We start from the raw sequence: 18,411 nt of genomic DNA, 5'->3' as shown, positions 1-18,411 counted from the left end.
CCTTACAAAACAAAGAAGTGAATCCTTGTACAAGAGGGTGATGGTTTTATTCAAGACCTATTGGTACCTGCTGTTACAAGCCTAGGCTTTTTGATGCTATAAAAGAGGAAACGAAACTATAAGTTACTCATTTGAAGCAACGGTCTGTCACGGGTGCTCATCAAAATGAAGAGAAAGATAGATTTGGTTGAAGAAGAACACGAGAGTGAACATGAAGAAAGTGAAAGTTCTGGTGATGAAAGCGAGGATGAAGAACCAAGAATAAAGAAGAACCAAGAATAAAAGATGTTTTGAGTCATCTTTCCCGAGCAGTGTCGGAAAAGCGTAATTCTGATTTGCTGCATAGTATGGCCGCCTCCAAAGATATTCTTTTCTGGACTCCCAGCGGACAATTACTTCGAAATAAACGCACTATTCCCGTCACAAACATCGCCGAGCTAGTTGAGTATGTGTTACTCCCTCATAACAATGAGGTTACCAAGCCTTCAGAGTTAGGAATCGATAAAGGTTTAATCAAAAACAAAAAGTTGTTAAGTGATTTAATAGAAAAGGAAAAAGGTTACCGAAATGTAGAAAATACTTCCGATAATGAGAGTAATAATGAGGAGAGTTCATCGGATATTGAAAATCAGGAGGAGGAGGAGGAAGTGGCTTCTGAGAATGGCATTGAAACTGAAGGCACCCAAGAGAGCGACAACGACACCGAAAACGATAGAGAGGAAGCAGAAAGTAGTAGCCCTGAAACGTCCACCACCTTTCACTCTAAAAGTCCCTGTGAACGTTGCGAAAACTCTAATGTGTATTCCACATTGATCATGAAATGTCCTAAATGCTTTTGGCACGATAACTACAAGATTTGTCCTATATGCGATCACCAGATCCCTGAGGAGAGAAAATACATCAAAGAGGGCTTTCTTCGGTGTCACGATTGTGGATTAATTACACACAAAAACACCACGACGCTGGAAACCAATTATTATTCACCTTCTAAAGAGGAGAACGAAGAAGATGATTAATTTCCATCCCTTCCAAATCGCTGTTTATTTGACTCTTTTTGTCACTGGTTTTCAATAAAGTTTTTAAAACTGTATCTCGTGTCTTGTCAATTTATTTGTCGCGTGTTTAAATTGATCCTTGTTAAGTTATCAATTGTTTGTGCTTTTACAATAATAAGTCAAGGTGCTCCCTTGGGTCTAGCTGTAGAGACGAACTAATTTGTATTCAACTTTAGCCTTGTTAGCCCGCATAATTAACTGACTAACGCTAACGGCGCGTAAATTGACAAAACCATAAGCTCATCAAGCGCTGAGATTTCAATAGTTAGTCGTTTCCTCGAGATGGAACGGAGAAAACGCTTTCGTAATGGTGAGTCAAAATTGAAATAGAGAGTTTTCAGCTCCACTTTTTGTATGTGTGTGTGTGTTTTGTTATATATCCGATATTTAACGCTAAATAAGAAGACATGTTTTACTAAGGGATCGTATCTCTTATTCCCTCTTTTTATAAATAGACTTTCCACTCATTAGGAACAAGAATGGAGTTGATTTAAGAACCAAAAGAGTTAGGGTTTACTTTAGAACCACCTGTTGTTTTCTACAGAATTTTCATACCCTGTGCAATACTTTCTACAGAGTCACGTAAACAAAAAATGACATTTATCGAACCTGTAAGCCTCGAGTCCCACCTGGCTGGCTGGACTCATCGGCCGAAAGCGAGAACTTCTTGCCAGTACCGGCAATGGTCACCGAACCACCGCTTTCCCGGCCATTTTTTAATGACTTTTTAAACTTTTTAAAACGAAATGGGCGTGACGTCAATAGGAGGTCACACACGTCCCGATTGTAACGCTAGGTATGACGTCAGAATAAAATTGGTTGAAACATGACTTTTCGTGTGTCTTACATGACGGGGGAATGTTGGGAGACTTTTCGTGATGGTTTTACATGTAGTACTAACCCCCTGGACGCTGATTGGTCGAGAGTTAATTAATTCAGTCACGTGTTTGAATACTCGATTCTGATTGGTCGTGCCACCCAGTAGCGACTATTACTACTAGTATTATTCTTATTATTTGACTATAAGGAGGGGATTAATGCAATACACTTTGAGCGTGTATGGAGTACTTAGTTATGCTCTAATAAGAAGTCGCAACCCTATGTATTGAGCTACAGGTGTAGTGGCTTTAACGTGTTTCTTATTTCACGCTTAAATAGCACATTTGCCGCTCTTAAGTGGTGCCTTCAATAGTGTCTCCAAGACAAAGACACAATGTTGAAAATGGAAATTAAAGTACAATAATCGTTCTTCTATGCACGGTTATATATCGCGCATTGATAATCTAACGCTTTGAAAGCCATGAACATTCCGTCAGTCAATTTTGAGCTTACAAGAAACCTTTAAAAGTTTCGTCTATCAAGCGTTATTTAAGAGGTAAGTGAGATGTGAGATCTCTGACAAAACTTCCACTCGTTATTCAAAAGTATGTTAAAATAGCGTCCTTTAACGACGCTACAGTTCTTTAACAATGATTTAATTCCTCATCGAACTCAAAGCTAAAATAGCCTGCGTAGGCAACCCGGTCTCTTTTTAGGGCGAAGGGAGGGTGTTCCCCTCGCTTGCCTTTGATGTGCCCCTATATAAAATAAGCAAGAAAGTCATCGGCACCAATGCCACACTGGTTAAAGCTACCACCAAAACTATGTACTGATTGAAATGCGTATCATTTGCACCATAATATGACCGTACAGAAAATCAACTTTCTATACACGAGTTTAGTAGATAGTGGTAACAGTAGTTTAGTAGTAACAGTATAGCGTTATACTTGTCAAGTTGTACAAAAAAGTGGTTACCAATATCGTGCAAATGGCGTTCACGCAAGTAACAATCAGTTTAGCACATGGCGAAAGCTGGCGAAATTCAATAGTAAAGCGCTTTGATACACGATAAAAGCTACAAAAGCAACGTGACAAAGCGGCCAGTGAAAGATTTATAATGAAATATATATGTTTACTTTCAAAAAGCTAGTTTCCTTGATCAAACCGTGCCGCACAAGTATTAGTAGCCCAAATTCTGATTAAAAGTTCCATGACTTGTAGACTAGATTTCTTTCTCAATCAAAGAGGCAACTAAGCATCGTGACGAACTATTTGATGGTATTTATTCAGAAAACACAGAAGAAAACTATGTCGGTACTTCCTTTCCCCATTCCAGTCAACTCTTGTGGGTGATAATGGCCTGATTTTTTTTCAGGCTTTCTTTTCGCAACTGCATGCATAAGTTGCGTATACAACTGCGATGATCTTCTTTCAAATAATTCTTCACTCTATACATATGATTTTCATATATTCATAATTTTAAAAGTGAAACTTGTTTGAACCAATCAGAAGCACTCTGAGTAGTGACACCTCATTGGTCATCCTCTGTTGATCCTCGCGCGTTAGTCAGACGTCGTTTCTCGGGGGAACCAGTATTGGTCGGCCATTCTCAGGCCAACAAACAATCAATATTAAAACTTTCAACACACTGTTTTTTGTTGAGGGATATTTTCTTACGTCACACTATATCACTGTTATCGTGTCATGCTTCAGAAGGTGTTACAAACTGACTTATTCCCTCAAAAAATTTGAAAAATAAAAATCCTCTAAAAACTAGAACTATTTGCCGAATGAATTTTTGCATTGTGTGTGTGTGTGTGTGTGTGTGGAATTTGAAAATTCAATCATTGCTTTAAGGTGTCATTGGGCTAATGAAGCTGATTTTTCTTAGAGCATTTAAACAAATGTTCCTTAAAGAACGGATGATAGAACCGTAATTATTATTTTGGTACAGATAATTAAATCGTAGCGGCAAGGCATTTTCACATTATGGTCTGGGGCTGATACATCTTAACCAAAAATTAGGAACATGTGTAAAAACACTTTAGCATAAGAATACATCTTCATCCTTCTATTGATCCTCAGCTGTACCCCAGTACTAGAACTAGGAGTACCTTCCGGCAAGTGCAAACGAAGCGAATTCGTTTATCTTTTGTGGAATGTGCCTATTCAGATCTTCGCGATATTTTTTTCATAATTTTGAGGTTTAAAATGGATTCTGCTATAGAAAAGGATGCCACCCAACTAGAAAACAACAACTTTGGCACATACGTGCATGTACAGTAAAAACCCGCGTATAAGAACCGAGGTTTTTCCAAGTTAGCCTAAACAGGTTCTTATATAAATGGTATTTAGTGTAAAATTAGGCTAACTAGGTTCTTAATTAGGTTCTTAACTTTTGTTCAAGAAATAAAGCTGAATTTTTAAATGATCTGGTGTTTAATGTCCAAAAACAGTATTCTTGGAGGCTTCGTTAAGCAAAATACTATACTATTTTAATCTGATTCTGTTACAATCAAACCTATGGTAAAGTTTTATGTAACCATGCTATAGTGTTTAGAGTATTATTGCATACAGACTGTGTTATATATATATATATATATTTTGAAAATAAGAACCTGTTTTAGGATTTTAGCCTAAAATTGTTCTAATGTGCTTAAAAATGAAACTTTAGCCTAACAGGTTCTTAAATGTTAGGTTCTTATACGCGGGTTTTTACTGTATGAATAATAGTGAGCAGCCGCGTCTTTTCGGTTTCTGTGCTTTTACTCTTTTTACTCTTCGTTGGGAGAATTTATACCAACCACAAGTATGTCAGCTCCTTCCTAAAGTTTGGACACATAACTGGGCGAATTTTAACTACAGCAGAGTCGCTATTTATGTCTACAGATGGAGTTTTTGGTTCTCGATCTGCGGTAAGGGACCGGTCATTATTTATCACCTGGGGGGGGTCGGAGGATTTTGGGGGGGATCACTTGATTTTTAGGAGAACAGAGGGGGGGATCAGTCGTAACTGAGAGCCCAAAAGGGGGGGATCACTGAAAATTTTGGAAGGATTCAGAGGGGGGACCACTCAAATCTGCTTGAACAATTCCAGTTTGAAAGCATACAACATAAATGTGCCCATTCTGCTGGGAGATGATGGCATTTGCAATCTCAATTTGTTCTATTAACACAACTTTATTTAAAAAACGGAAGTCTGTCACTCTGGCGAATGTGTGCATTTCAATTTATATCGAGAAAGCTTTGTTTTAACGCTTTTATATTTTTCCTTTTATAACGTGCTCATGACTTAGCTAATATTCATCTTTAAACATGACAGGTGAATTCTAAATTGTGAACTATATAAACTTCTGATAACTGGAACATTGTAAAAAGCGTGTTTGTTTAAACATAAACCATTTATCGCCTCTCCAGGAATGGGCGTCCTGTGTCAGCTCTATACTAAATTCGATTCAACTGCTTCATCTGCCTCATCTTGAGCCTCATCATCCCATTCAACAACTTCATTTGCCTCTTGAGCCTCGTCATCCGATTCAACAGCAACATTTAGTCCCCTTCGGCAGGTTGACCCTGGACTTTGTGCCCTTAAAATGGCCGCTACTTGCTCTATATTTTTTGCTAGGGTCGTGCTAAAAATACCCTTTTCTAGTAGCCATAGCAAAGGGTCTAGATGCAAACGCCTTGTTAGTTTCTTAGCAAAGTCAGCATTGATGCTATCTACAGGAGTAACTCTATCATTCTCTTCGATTGAACCGAAAATTTGCCCCGCGACCTCGATTGAGGTCAAGTTTCCTAAGAGATGACGTGCCCTCTGCTTGAGTCGCTTGTCCTTGGTTTTTCGGACCTTCCTCTTATTTTCCTTCTTTCTTCTTGACATTGTTGATTGTCTCGCGCACAAAGGAAACTTCTTTGACAGGTTAATATGCGCTGTTGTCAACTTGTTGGATGCGGACTGAAGTTCCTCGTGCAGTGTAGTGATTCGCCTATGTGCTTCTTCTAAATAGGCCAACTCATCGCCTGCAAATGACTTTAGAGTGTGGTCCTCTGAAAACAGCTCCTTACGTTTGCTATCGATCAATGACCGTAAATCAGACGCACTGTTCAAAGTGTCATTTACAGTGCTCAAGTAAGACTCGCACTTTGCAACGTCACTGCTGTTGCAGGTGTTTGTGCCTGAAATGAACTTTTTAATGTTTTGGCACACTCCATATCTCTCATTCTTCAGTAAATTGTTCGCTTTGTTTGACAGCTCCTCTATCTTGTTATTTAGCGCCCATCGCGTTTGCTGTTGTTCAAGCAGGTAGTTCCTGAACCCAGATTGCTTGTGACGAAACGCAGACTCGTAACTTTGTTGGACAATGCTGTTAAAAAACCTCAGTTTCTTGGTGTGTGCGTTTGAAAAAGACACGGATCAAGAGACACTTTTAAAAAAAGACTGCGCGATAACGGCTTTATTATGCTGTAAGTACATCATAGTTAGAAATACTACCTGTATATGAACGTTTAAAACACTAAATATACACGTCGAAAGGTGAATATGGGTACAAAGACATGGGGGGGGGATCACGAAAGTTATATATAGTTATGAGGGGGGATCACTTCAATAAAATAACATTTAAAGGGGGGATCGGCTAAATTTCATCGTGTTTAGCCCAAAATCCTCCGACCCCCCCCAGGCGATAAATAATGACCGGTCCCTAACTTCGTATCTTGATGTCGTGTTCGACCGGCCCTTTGGCCAATAGCGCTGAATTCTTGTCTAATGATCCAGTGTCTGCTTTGTTTGGATGGAATTAACTAAAGAATGGAAGGCGCCATGACGGTGGGCTTAACAGTCTTAACACTTCATTCTTTCATGGAAGCTCGAATCATGCACTGTGGAATATTCATACTGCGGTCTCGCCTTCTGGTATTGACACTGAATGGGAAGCCAGCCAGGAATTCCTGCCACCCCTTACACAATTAATCACAAAGTGTAAAAGAAGAACAAAAATCACCAGAACGATCAAAAGATCTAAACAAAGTCATTGTTACTGCCCTAACTCGGTTACGACAGATCGTCTCGTTCTCGCCGGCTGGTGACGTGGAAACAAATCCCGGTCCTGATAACGCAAACATGAACGGGAAGGAAAAAGTCAGTGCAAAATATTACAGTCAAGAAGAGTTGTTTAGCATGCAATAAAACTATATGGCTAAACCAAAAGGAATTGACATGCAATCTATGCTCTGGATCTTTTCATGACAAATGCGAAGCGGGAAAATTGAAATTAATGATAACCTTTGGAATTGTAGGTACCTGCCACTATCTCCCACACCATGCCTTGTTTAAGGAATCTGCAACCACACCAATACGCGTCGTGTAAGACTGCAGCTGTCGACAATCCTAAGAACACCCTAGCCTTAATGACAGTCTGTTACCAGGGCCACCTATTCTTAATGTCTTAACTGCTATCCTACCCCGATTCCCCCGCCGTACGTTTGGTTTTGCAACTGACACTGAGAAGGCTTTCTTAAACATCAGTCTTGGTGAACAAGATAGGGATGCTACGCGCTTCTTCTGATTGAGTTACCTCAGTGACCCTAACAGCCCCTTTCAAGTTTACCGCTCCAAGGTTATCTCCAACCATTGACCATAGATAACCAACAGACCTATCAGCACCATTTCCAGGCTCACCTACGTCAAACCCTACGTCCTGCGGTTTGTGCTCAATACCAGAAAGAAGAACAAGAACAAAGGAGCTCTGACAACACAAGAACTGGCTCATGCCCAGAGAGAATGGATCAAGAATCGTCAGCAAGTGAGTTACCATAAGGAGATCTCCAGCATGCTCTCCAAATCTACGCCAAAAACCACTAGTTCGACAGCTACTCCTCTTTTTAGATGATACTAATGTTATCCGTTTCGGCAAGAGGGCTCACAATGCGCTAGTTTCCAAATCTACCAAGTTCTTACTCCTCAGACATCAGTGTCACGCATGTTAATCAATTATATGCTTGTTCGAATTTCACACTGAATCTCGTACGTCTGAGATATTGGATTCCTGCTGGACGCCAGCGTGTCAAGAAAGCCGATCAATCACTGCGTCACTTGCAAGACGATTATAGGATTGCCGTACAACATCCTGACCCATCTCTTCTTCCAAAGAAAAGACTCACTCAAGCAGAACTATTTACAGTCTCTGACGTAGACTTTACAAGAGCTTTAAACACCCGCAAAGCTATAGCCGAAAAGAAAGATTACATCTGCTTCTTTACACGTGCTACAACAAGAGTAGTCTACCTTGTAGTCGTTACAGATTTTTCGGTACAAACCTTCGTTCTCGCGTATCGAGGATTTGCTGCCCGAAGGTCTGTCCCCCAACAAACGATATCTGATAATGCTTCTACGTAACTGTTAGCTGCTGAAGAGGTAACCGCACTGTTTCCATCGCAGATATTAAAAGCGTCACTGAGCAAACAGGGTGTAGATTGGCGCTTTATACCTAAAAGAACACCTTAGCATGAAGGATTCTGGGAAAGGTTAATAAGTGTCACCATTCACGGCTTTTCAAGGATAATTTACAACACTGGTTGGAGGACTTTGCCAGACTGCTTAAGGTGCAGTTTACAAGTAATGAAGGAGTGAGTAATGATGCCCCCATACATAAGTGTGAAAGTGAGATAGACCACTACACCGGGCACTACATATACGTGCCCTACTTTTTACGAAGAAGAGAAGAGTCCCACAGATTTATTACATGTGCAAGGGCTTGTAATTATGAGAGGGGGACTACAGTTTATAGTCCTTATCCGAGAAGACTAGAAAGTCTAACCGTTTGCAGACGTTATTACAAGGGCAGCAATTTCTCCTCAGTTATTTAAAGACCCTGAGTGTTGGTCCGGCCGGGGTTTGAACCTACGGTCTCCCGCTCAGCAGACCGGCGCTTATCCCATTGAGCTAACCGGGCGGCGGTCGCCTCAGATAACTCTGAAGAAGGTCCTTAGACGATCATTTATAACTTTTAACACCCTGCACACCATTGTTATTTATATTGAGGTTATCCTGAATGACAGACCACTGACACATGTTTCTTCCAACGCACACGATGAAGAAACGCTCACTTAACCCCTTCTTCTATAAAGAAGAAGGATCACAATCCTTCCTCACATTAGAGTTAAAGAAGAAGAGATTCTGATTACACTTAGAAAGGAGATGCTTCAAGAGAATTTCAAAACGCTTTGCTCTTCTCCTACAACACTTTTAAACTAATAATAATATGAAAAGTTTAATGAATATTTAGCTGAGTTATTTCGTTTTGCTTTTCCGTATGTAAGGATTTCCGGTCGTCTTGTGCCGTATTTTGGTGTAATAATGTTCGCCTTTTTCTAGTTTTGTATTAGAAATATGGACTTTCATTGTACATTTCTCGGGAAAAAGGAGATAATTATTACATCAAAACACGGCACAAGGATCTTTTTGCCCATTACAATCTTATTCTAAGAAAACTTTGTCCCGAAAAGCGCTCGAAAATACATGCCCCCTGGGCATCCTATAATACTCCTTAAATCGAATTAATTCAATATGGCCGCCGTATATCGGTAAAAAGGTCTATTTACGAACTTAGCTTTCCGCCCTATCGGGCGGGGTGGCGGGGGTGGGGGCAGGAGGGTATACAACAACAAAGTGTTATAATTAGAGACTCTCCGTCCTGACTGTTCAACCCATCACTCTTTTGTATACCATTTTTGACTGAAGAGGTGTCCCTTGAGGGGCAGAAAGCAACGCAAATCGCAGACGAACGTTTACCAAAGCCGAGTGGCTCAAGTTTTGTCGCAAATTATTTTCGGTGTACTTAAAGACTATGCATACTGAAGGACGATGAGGAACCTGGAGAAAGAAATGGCAGCAAAGCTGTGGTGGAAGCAATTGCTGGCAACCGCCCTCTGATGTATGATGAGTACAATCTTTGCGAGAAGGCTCACGTAAATCTTTTTCCTTCAAAAACAATTTGCTTAGGGAAATTTACAAGCATTTTGAGATTTCGTTCGGCACAAGAACCACTCATTTTTCTTCCGTGGGCTAACTGTGAATTCACTGCCCTACAGGAAAAATCACCAGCTTAATATGTGCATTCAAGAGAGAATGAGCTAGATCATTCTCTCTTGGTGCATTTCTGCAAAAACGGTACAAGAATTTGAAAATATGGCGCTATTAATAATTAACCAATTTCGCATTAGCGAAGCTTTCGCACGCGCGAAAGAAAAAATGGAAACCTGTAGATACGAAAAAATTAGGTAATCACGTGATCGTGCGTAGGTCTGTTCACCCCTACTATCACTACACTGACGCCAGTAACAGATAAAGAGCTCGAACGAAAGACAAAACAAACAAAAAAGAAAGGAGACGAAGTTCATCGAGGAAGAAAAAACATGAAAAATTCAAAGGTGTGATGAGAAAATAGGAAATGCTAGCGGCCAGCGAGGTTCATTTGAGCGAGGGGGAATGTCCTCTTAGGGGCCACCAGACTGTTCACTGTCCCTTACCTTTCCGTAAAATCGTCCAGATGTGCGGCCTTCTTGGGTCCGCTGCGCCAAAAGTAGATTTCATAGTTATTCACGGGCTAAACCCGGTACATTTGAAACCAAGATGGCGACCTGTTAGAGAATGTGCTTGATCCCGACGATTTTACGGACAAATAGAGGACTGTAAACAGTCTAGCAGGCCTCCTGTCAGCAAGCACACTCCAACCCCATCCCCAGCCCCAGCCTGAGTCGGGAACCCTGATAAGACCTGAAAACAGATACTCGTCGGTTTAATACTACGGGCTAGCAGAAATTTGAAATATATTTTAAAAAAATAACAAATGCAAACATAAACGACAAACATAAAACAAAACAAAGGTCGCCAAAGTTTATATCGAATAACAGTGTTGGATTACAAATTAAATAAACAAAGGGAACTAAATTAAGTTGCATAGGTGAGCTTCGAACCCCGAAGTGCTAGCTCCGAAATCCATCACCTGTACCACTACACCACGGAGGATTTAACTATTGTAACAAAATTTTCTTTAATTTCACATATTTTTAGTGGCAAACCTAACAGTAAATGCTTGCTAACAGTGCTTAACCCTAATCACGATAGTCAGTGCGCTTACTCCCATATTAGGAAATATTTTGTGTAAACATAATGAGGTGTCCAATGTGGTTCTGGACGATGGAATCTAATGTTGACCATAAATAACACATTTTCACAAAGAAAGAGATATCGCATTTATCTCAGACTTTTGCAATATTCATTAACGTTCCCCGCGTGCCCGTCCCACACGTCCCCATGTCCCATACTTGATGTCCCCAAGTCCCTCGTCTCGCGTCCCCAAGTCACAAGTCCTCACACACGCGTCCCAATGTCCCCGTCTCCTTGTCTCTGTCCCAGTTTTATACACATCCGTAAACAGGCACACCTGTAGTATTAATGCGTTCGGCTTAAAGTGCTTACTTTCCTAAATGATGTTCAATTGTGTTAAAAGTCACCAAACGTTTATACGTTTCATGAATTATAATATGTTATTGCGGCTTTGCATTAAGACCTTCCATCGTGTATTGTAAACAGTCATACTGACAGAAAATAGGCATATTTCGTCGATCGGCTGTACTGATAAATCGCTTACATCACAACATATTTTTATGTTTCTAAGTTTTTGGACATTCCCTTTGTTGGTCTGAAAAGCTATTTTGTTTAGAAGATGTGGGAATTTTGCACAGTGCTAGGATGAAAATATGCATTTTGAGCACCTTTACCGCCTACGGCAAAGTGGGTGTAAATCAAAAACTTTTTGGTAGATATGAGTTGCTTTTGAAGGACCAAAATTGTGTGCTTTACATCATTTAAGGACCAATTTAATCCTAAGAAGTGAAAAAAAAAAAAATCGCTGAGAGTACAAAACGTTGAAGTGGTGAACTCGGCAATATGCGCTATTTTTACTCTTTGTCACTGCAAAAATTTGGCCGTGGGGCGCTGAAGTGAAATATTTTCAAAAACTAATGCGGTTTCAATTTACTTTTGGACTAAGATATATTCATGGGCAAAATTTAACGGAAATTGATTCTCCGACCCGAAACGCAGTGGACCGGTTTTAGGGAGACTCCCTCTTAACCAAATCCTTACAGAAACAAACCGCAGGATATAATTGCTCAGTATGCATGACTGACCCTCTTAATGTTAGACTCAGAGCGGCAGAAATTTGAGTTGCTCAGTTAAAAGAACGAAAACCTCTGATGGTTATTGAAAGCTAATTCAAAGGTCTCGTTTCACACTATCACGAGCTTATGATTCGCGTCTAGCCTTTTAACACTTCATTTTACAATTCAGTTCAGTCTGTAGTTCATGTTACAGTTACACGGTCGGCGGTCAATTAAGGGCGGAAAGAGCTCTGTAAGGGAATGTTTACAGGCGTTCCCTTTCCCCCTTTAGTCTCCCGTCGTTTTTTTTTTTCTTCGTGAATTTTTCTCCCGCGCTCTACTATCTGAACGCCTAGAACAGAGTAGTCCATCAGCCAGATGTCTCCTGTTCACTCCCTTGGACAATTCAATCCCTCCTTAAGGATATCCAGTAGATCACTTGAGCGTGTTAATAGAATCAAGCCCCTTGGGATCCATTTCAGTGAACATTTATATTGGGAAGAGCATGTGCACAATTTATCAAAGTCCTGCTACAGTGTGCTTGGCATTTTACGGAAAATTAAAAAATTAAAAACTTATCTCACAATAACCCTCGAGAAACTCAAGTTAAGCCGGCCTGTCTGGTTAGGAACTGGATGGATACTTCGCTGCGAATATCGCCGTGAAGGTGACTACTTTTTTCTTTCCTTTGTTCTTCTTCTTTCCGTATTGTCTAAACTGAAACGCACTTTGGAGAAACATAAAGTAAAACAAGCTCCTCTGCGGAGTGAGATTTACCGACAATTGCTCTTTTATCTCCATTTTGGATCGCTCGTATTTTGAAGCTGCTGGGCCAAATTGCTTCAATGCTTTCTGTAAAATACTTCTGAAATCAATATTTCTAGCCAGGATCATTTCTTGATCGCCAGAACGGGTGCAAAAACAGTGAAAAAAAAAACACTGGGCACCTCGACGTCACAAATCGATGACGTCACTGGACTACCAACCCGACTACTCGCCGCTTTATTAGGGAATGCAACTTCTCAACTTGCAAATTAATTTGACTTTATAAAATATTTTAACGATTTAAGCCAGCAGATTGTATAGAATGCCAGAAAAAAACAAGCGGAAAGTTTAACGTACGGTTTCGAATCGCGCTCGAAGTTGTTTTTGTCAGTATGCAAATCACCCACCCCTTCGCATACTTTCCATCAAACTTATTTTACATTATTTTGTGAAAGCGGAATTCTTTCATGTGAATTTACGCTAAAAGGAAAAAAACTTCCAGGAAACGTTGTGTTTACAACCACGGCGATACGTATCTATTTCGCTCCACTTGCACTTATACTCTACACCTATTTCAATTAAGGTTGCTTCAGAGAAGAATGATGCATGATCCATTTTTCATAGCCCGCGGTGCATTATTGTAGAAAGTCCAGTAAATTATGTGCCCGCAACGAGCTTGAACCTAGAAAGCAAACGCTGCTGACGCTTCTATGCTACGCTAGCAGAACGTTAAGACAATATACTTCAAAACACTGAATCCTATTCTAGGCTTTTTAATGAAAGACAGTGATTGGAAGTTAGGGTTTTCTCTGTGGTAATATGCAAATGCTGCAAATTTTCAACGAGTTTGCCTGGCTCGGACACATGGGAATTTTGGATGGAGTTAAAAAAAGTAAATTCAAGGTGTTTGTTGAACAACAATAAATAACTTAACATTACGTGTTTACGTTAAAACTGAATATATAAAAAAAAGAATAGCGTTGATTTGCTTTATTGAAATAACCAGCATTCTGGCCCATGCAAAAACGCAGCTTAATCAGGCGGTAAAACCCTATTCATTTAATGTTGTTAAAGGAAGAGGCTTCCAATTTTTTACTATGAGATTTTAAAAATGAAATTTTTCAGCTCGCTTATGCTTAAGAATTTTAGCAGCCATTTGACTTGAAAGCTCTCTCAGGTGAACGCCTTTTCACAAATGGTCTCCATTATTTCAATGAACGTGAACAAGACTAAACTTTCTGCTACAAAAGGGTTTACCATAGTGCACTGCAGGCCATGGTTCACAGGAGCAACCTTAATTAAAATAGGTGTATGCAAATTCCCCTTCATTCGGCGGATCACGCTAGAGACAAAAATGTCGCCTTTAATTGCTCAGATGCTGGCCTTTTTGGGCACTCTGTTTATTTTGACTATGGCTTCAGACTTTTCATTCCAACGTTTTAATGACGGAAAGTTATGACAAATGCTGTAACTGAATAAAGTCATGCAACACGCTGTAAGACCGCATAACTTGATCTTTCTGGTATCTTTTGTTCTTTAGTATTGTCTCCAAAACAATCAAGAGGTTTCACCAATAGACCTCTTTAGCTTGTAAGTTTTGTTTCCCCAACACAAGTCATGTGATAATACTCTAGAGAACTGTTTCTTTCAAATTTCGTCTCTTATGTGCATATGTACGCATAATTTATGAAAAGACAAAGGGCCAAGTTCCCCTGGGACCTCTATTGGGAAAACAAAACATACAAGCCAGACGCGTACAAACTAGTAATAACCAAAGGTTACGGAGTGCGGGCGACAGCGATCGAAGGTCAAAACCAGGGCGGATAAAGGTTGGGCGGTGAAACGAGCGCGTCCGAGCAAAAAGGTGTGATGCAGTGGACTGGGACTCTGCTCAGAAATGTCGCTTGTTTTCGACTTCGGTCAGGGCTTGCGAAACTTGCGATATGATGTGGTTTGCAAATTAGAAACTGCCGCTGTCACTGAATTATGGCGGCTTGAATTGTTCTCTTGCACTTCTTCCTCGTTCCTTTGTGCTGGTACGCTGTCTCCGAGAGGCAAATGTTGCTATTTTTTGCGGGAGGTTTAGTTGGAGTAGACAAACATCCCTTTCAAGGGGTTTCTTTTGTTGCTTCCGTGACTCTACGACTGAATTATATTTTCGTTCTGCTACTCGCCAATGTCGATGTTATTCCAAAACAAAAACAACTAAGTACTGTCTAAAACACGAAGGAAAATCTCATCCATGTCATCCATGGCAAAACTGAAAGAGAGCAGATCGTGTTTCATAACTAGATGACGTGTATTTTATAAATGCGTGCAGCTCGTGCAAGGTGAAATTATAGCTAAATTATGATAATTTCAATCACCATCATCCTTCTTTTTAATTTTGAAAAAAACATCTCAGACGTACGCGTCTTTCTGTTTCTTCGATACTTCAAAATTAGTTTCCCCTCAGTTTTTTCTGTTTACCTTGTTTTGTTTTAGAGAGAAAAACGGAGAAAAAACCTTACAACTAACCTCAATAAATTTTGTTTACATGCGGTTGCCGGATTTGCAACGCATTGCGCGAATCGCCGTGGCGCGTTGCACCCGAGAAGCAAAGTTTGAAGAAGTACAACGCCACTATATCAATATATATCAATCTAATTTTTTGTTATGTTATATAAGATTTATCCCCCTTTAACATATGTAAAAATTGAGGTTAAGAAGTGTTAAGCTTTTGCAAACGAAACGGCGAAAGACGATTAGGTGATATTAAGTGGAAGGAGGAGGTATTCAACACTTTCAAATTAAACTCAAATTTTGGCATTATACGACCAACAAGTTTGACTTACAGACGTACAGACACAAACATATGAAACTGTTTATTGATACTGTTATGAAACGAATTTATCTATTTAACATTGTAGCCTGAAATTACAGAAAGAAAATAGGATTTCCGGTTTGCAAAAAGGAAAATTTCGCCGGCCTTCAAGCGCACCCGAAGCGCGGAAAGAGCGCTCGTGCCAGTCCTACTCCGTATCACACATCAAATGAAGAGCGGAGCGCTCGTTTCACCGCCCAACCTTTATCCGCCCTGGTCAAAACGCTTTTGCTCCAGTGCTGTGCTTTGCGTAAGTTTCACGTGGCAGATGGTCAAAACACGCGTGATCAGATTACGAGTGATGGAAGGTCCAAACAGGCGCGGGCGTCTCTTATCGCCCGTAATAATTTGATTGAGAGAATAATTTGCATTTTCTAGCAACACATTTCAATTGGCGGGATTTCGTAATGAAGTAGACTCCTGTTTCTGTCTCGCTTTGCATCCACGAACAGTCCACGTGCGATGCGAATTTCGACAAAATTATTAACTCCATCCGCCTGCAAGGAACAGACTTTAAGGGCAGAAAACACCTAATTGAATCATTAGTCTCATCTGAAATAGACCGGCGGTCTTAAATTCTTGATAAGCCGAAAAGTCTGGTATTCTCTGGAGATGCGAAAATTGATTTGCATACCTCTTCTGAACAACTGGGGAGAGTTTATGGCTATGAGAAAGCCATTTAGCCAAAAACGTTATTCTCTTGATTCGATCATGCAAAAGCAAAAATTATAATAGAAGGGTGCCCTTATTGTTTACACGTCAGTTCAGAACTATTTTTTCGCATACCGTATTTTACCTCTTACATTGATGTTAATGGCTTGCCTTTGAGGCAAATGTGCAATAATTTATGTGTTTTATGGGTTGCCTAATGACCATATGGTAGCCTGCAGTGCAGGCGTTTTCTTTGAGTGCGCCATGTTGAAACTTCCCGAAGAGAGGAGGAAACGGGGCGAGTCAAAGGGAGCGGGGAGGGGGCGGGGAGAGAGAAGAGAAAACGCCTGCCCGAAAACACTGCGAAAATGAGAAACACCCCCTAATTAGACGCGCGTGACCGCTCCTCCAGAAATGAGTAGCCGACAATAACAAAACAATTAGTCACTCCAGTCCAAAGACTCGCATTGTCTTAAGAAAAACAAGCTGGAGTTTATCATTGTTTTTATCTTGACTGAGTCACAATGCAATTCTCCACAGCTGATGACGCTTCAGTTTAACCTGCAATTCATTCTTCTACATTCATTTCTGCAAATCGCTATTCGTGAGAGTTTAACATCCTGCAAACAATTTAAAAAACTAACGAGCTGGGCCTAGTGTGATAAAACATTGCAGGAAAACATCACATTCTCGGACTAGAAAGAAAATCGCTTAGTCATTCAGATCCTGAGGCACTTTGGACAAAAATAAAGAACCCAACAGTCTTATTTAGCGACAAGAAGAGCTTTACGCTTCAGAAGAGGTCAAAGAAAACGCTCTTGCATCAGAGGGCAAATCATGAAGACCAGAAATTCAAAACCCACGGAAAATCAATAAGCGTGTCATGACCTCTTAGTGTGAAACAAGCGGCTAAAATCACATTTGCTCAGTCAAAACATAGAACCCTCTAGAGCATAATCTACTCGCCAGAAAAAAAAAAAGTATTGGAACAAGCAGCATTTGGCATGAGGTAAAAGTGGTGTAGGTTTTTGTACTGCGACTAAATCTTGTCCTGATGACCACTGTAGAAATCGCTTTGACTTTCGCATTGTGTAATACATGCGACATTCCCACCCGCTCCAATTCCAAAAGACTGACGGAAACGGAATAAACAATATAGACTTACAGTTAATTGACAGGCATCAATCTACTTCCCTATCCCGCACCAATCAGGAGCTCAGTTTGCCAGCGTACGGAGTCACCCAAAAGAACAGGCGTATTTTTTTTCTCCCCTCCCCCTCCCCCCTTTCCTTCTTTCGCCCTCGCACCTACCGTAGGGACCGTAGGGGTTACTATTTCTACTCTCCCCAAACTTCCACTTTCATAAAATCGAAGATGGCGGCTACAACAATATTACAAACACGAACAAGGTTTCGCCCACCTAAAATACGCCTGCACTGCAGGCTAACCATATGTAAGCAAAAAAACACCTTCGCAAGTACATTATGCCAAATGGACGCTGTTTCCAGATAAATTATCTAATTTTCCATCATTTTTTTTCGTGATCGAGAAATACACACGCTTGTTATCTCAGCATCTGCTCGCAGCACTTAACCTTCTTTTAGGAACCAATAGTTTTGTCTTATGGTATCTATACGTTTAGTCCGTATTTCCATTCAGTTTTTTATCATTGTTTTGTTCTATTATTCGTCATAAAACCGCCATACAGGGATTGTTAGTACAGGAGCATGGTCTATTCATTACGGAACAATATGCAGTTTGATTTAGTCTAGTTTTTTGTGCATGAAACAATGTTCAGAGTCAAATACTGCTAAATGTTATGATTAAACATATTTTAAACTATATTTTGTGTCCCCAATTAGTTGTGAAAACTTAATACATTTGCACATTAATAAAGCTGTTACTTATTTACTTAATTACTTACTATATGCCGATTTCAAGTGGACGAGGTCGACAATTAGTTCATGGCTTTGCAAACCAAGCACAACGTTAAAAAGCCTTTTGTTGTAAGGCGTATGGATTTTAGGAAACTAGGTCTGAAAACGGGTGTTAAAAAGGAAATATGAAACAGGCTCGCGATTTGAAGAATCCTGCAGC

The sequence above is a fragment of the Porites lutea genome, chromosome 3 (assembly GCF_958299795.1).
Source record: "Porites lutea chromosome 3, jaPorLute2.1, whole genome shotgun sequence".
NCBI lineage: Eukaryota > Metazoa > Cnidaria > Anthozoa > Scleractinia > Poritidae > Porites > Porites lutea.
The sequence above is the reverse complement of the archived record's forward strand: the minus strand, read 5'-3'. Positions refer to the sequence as shown.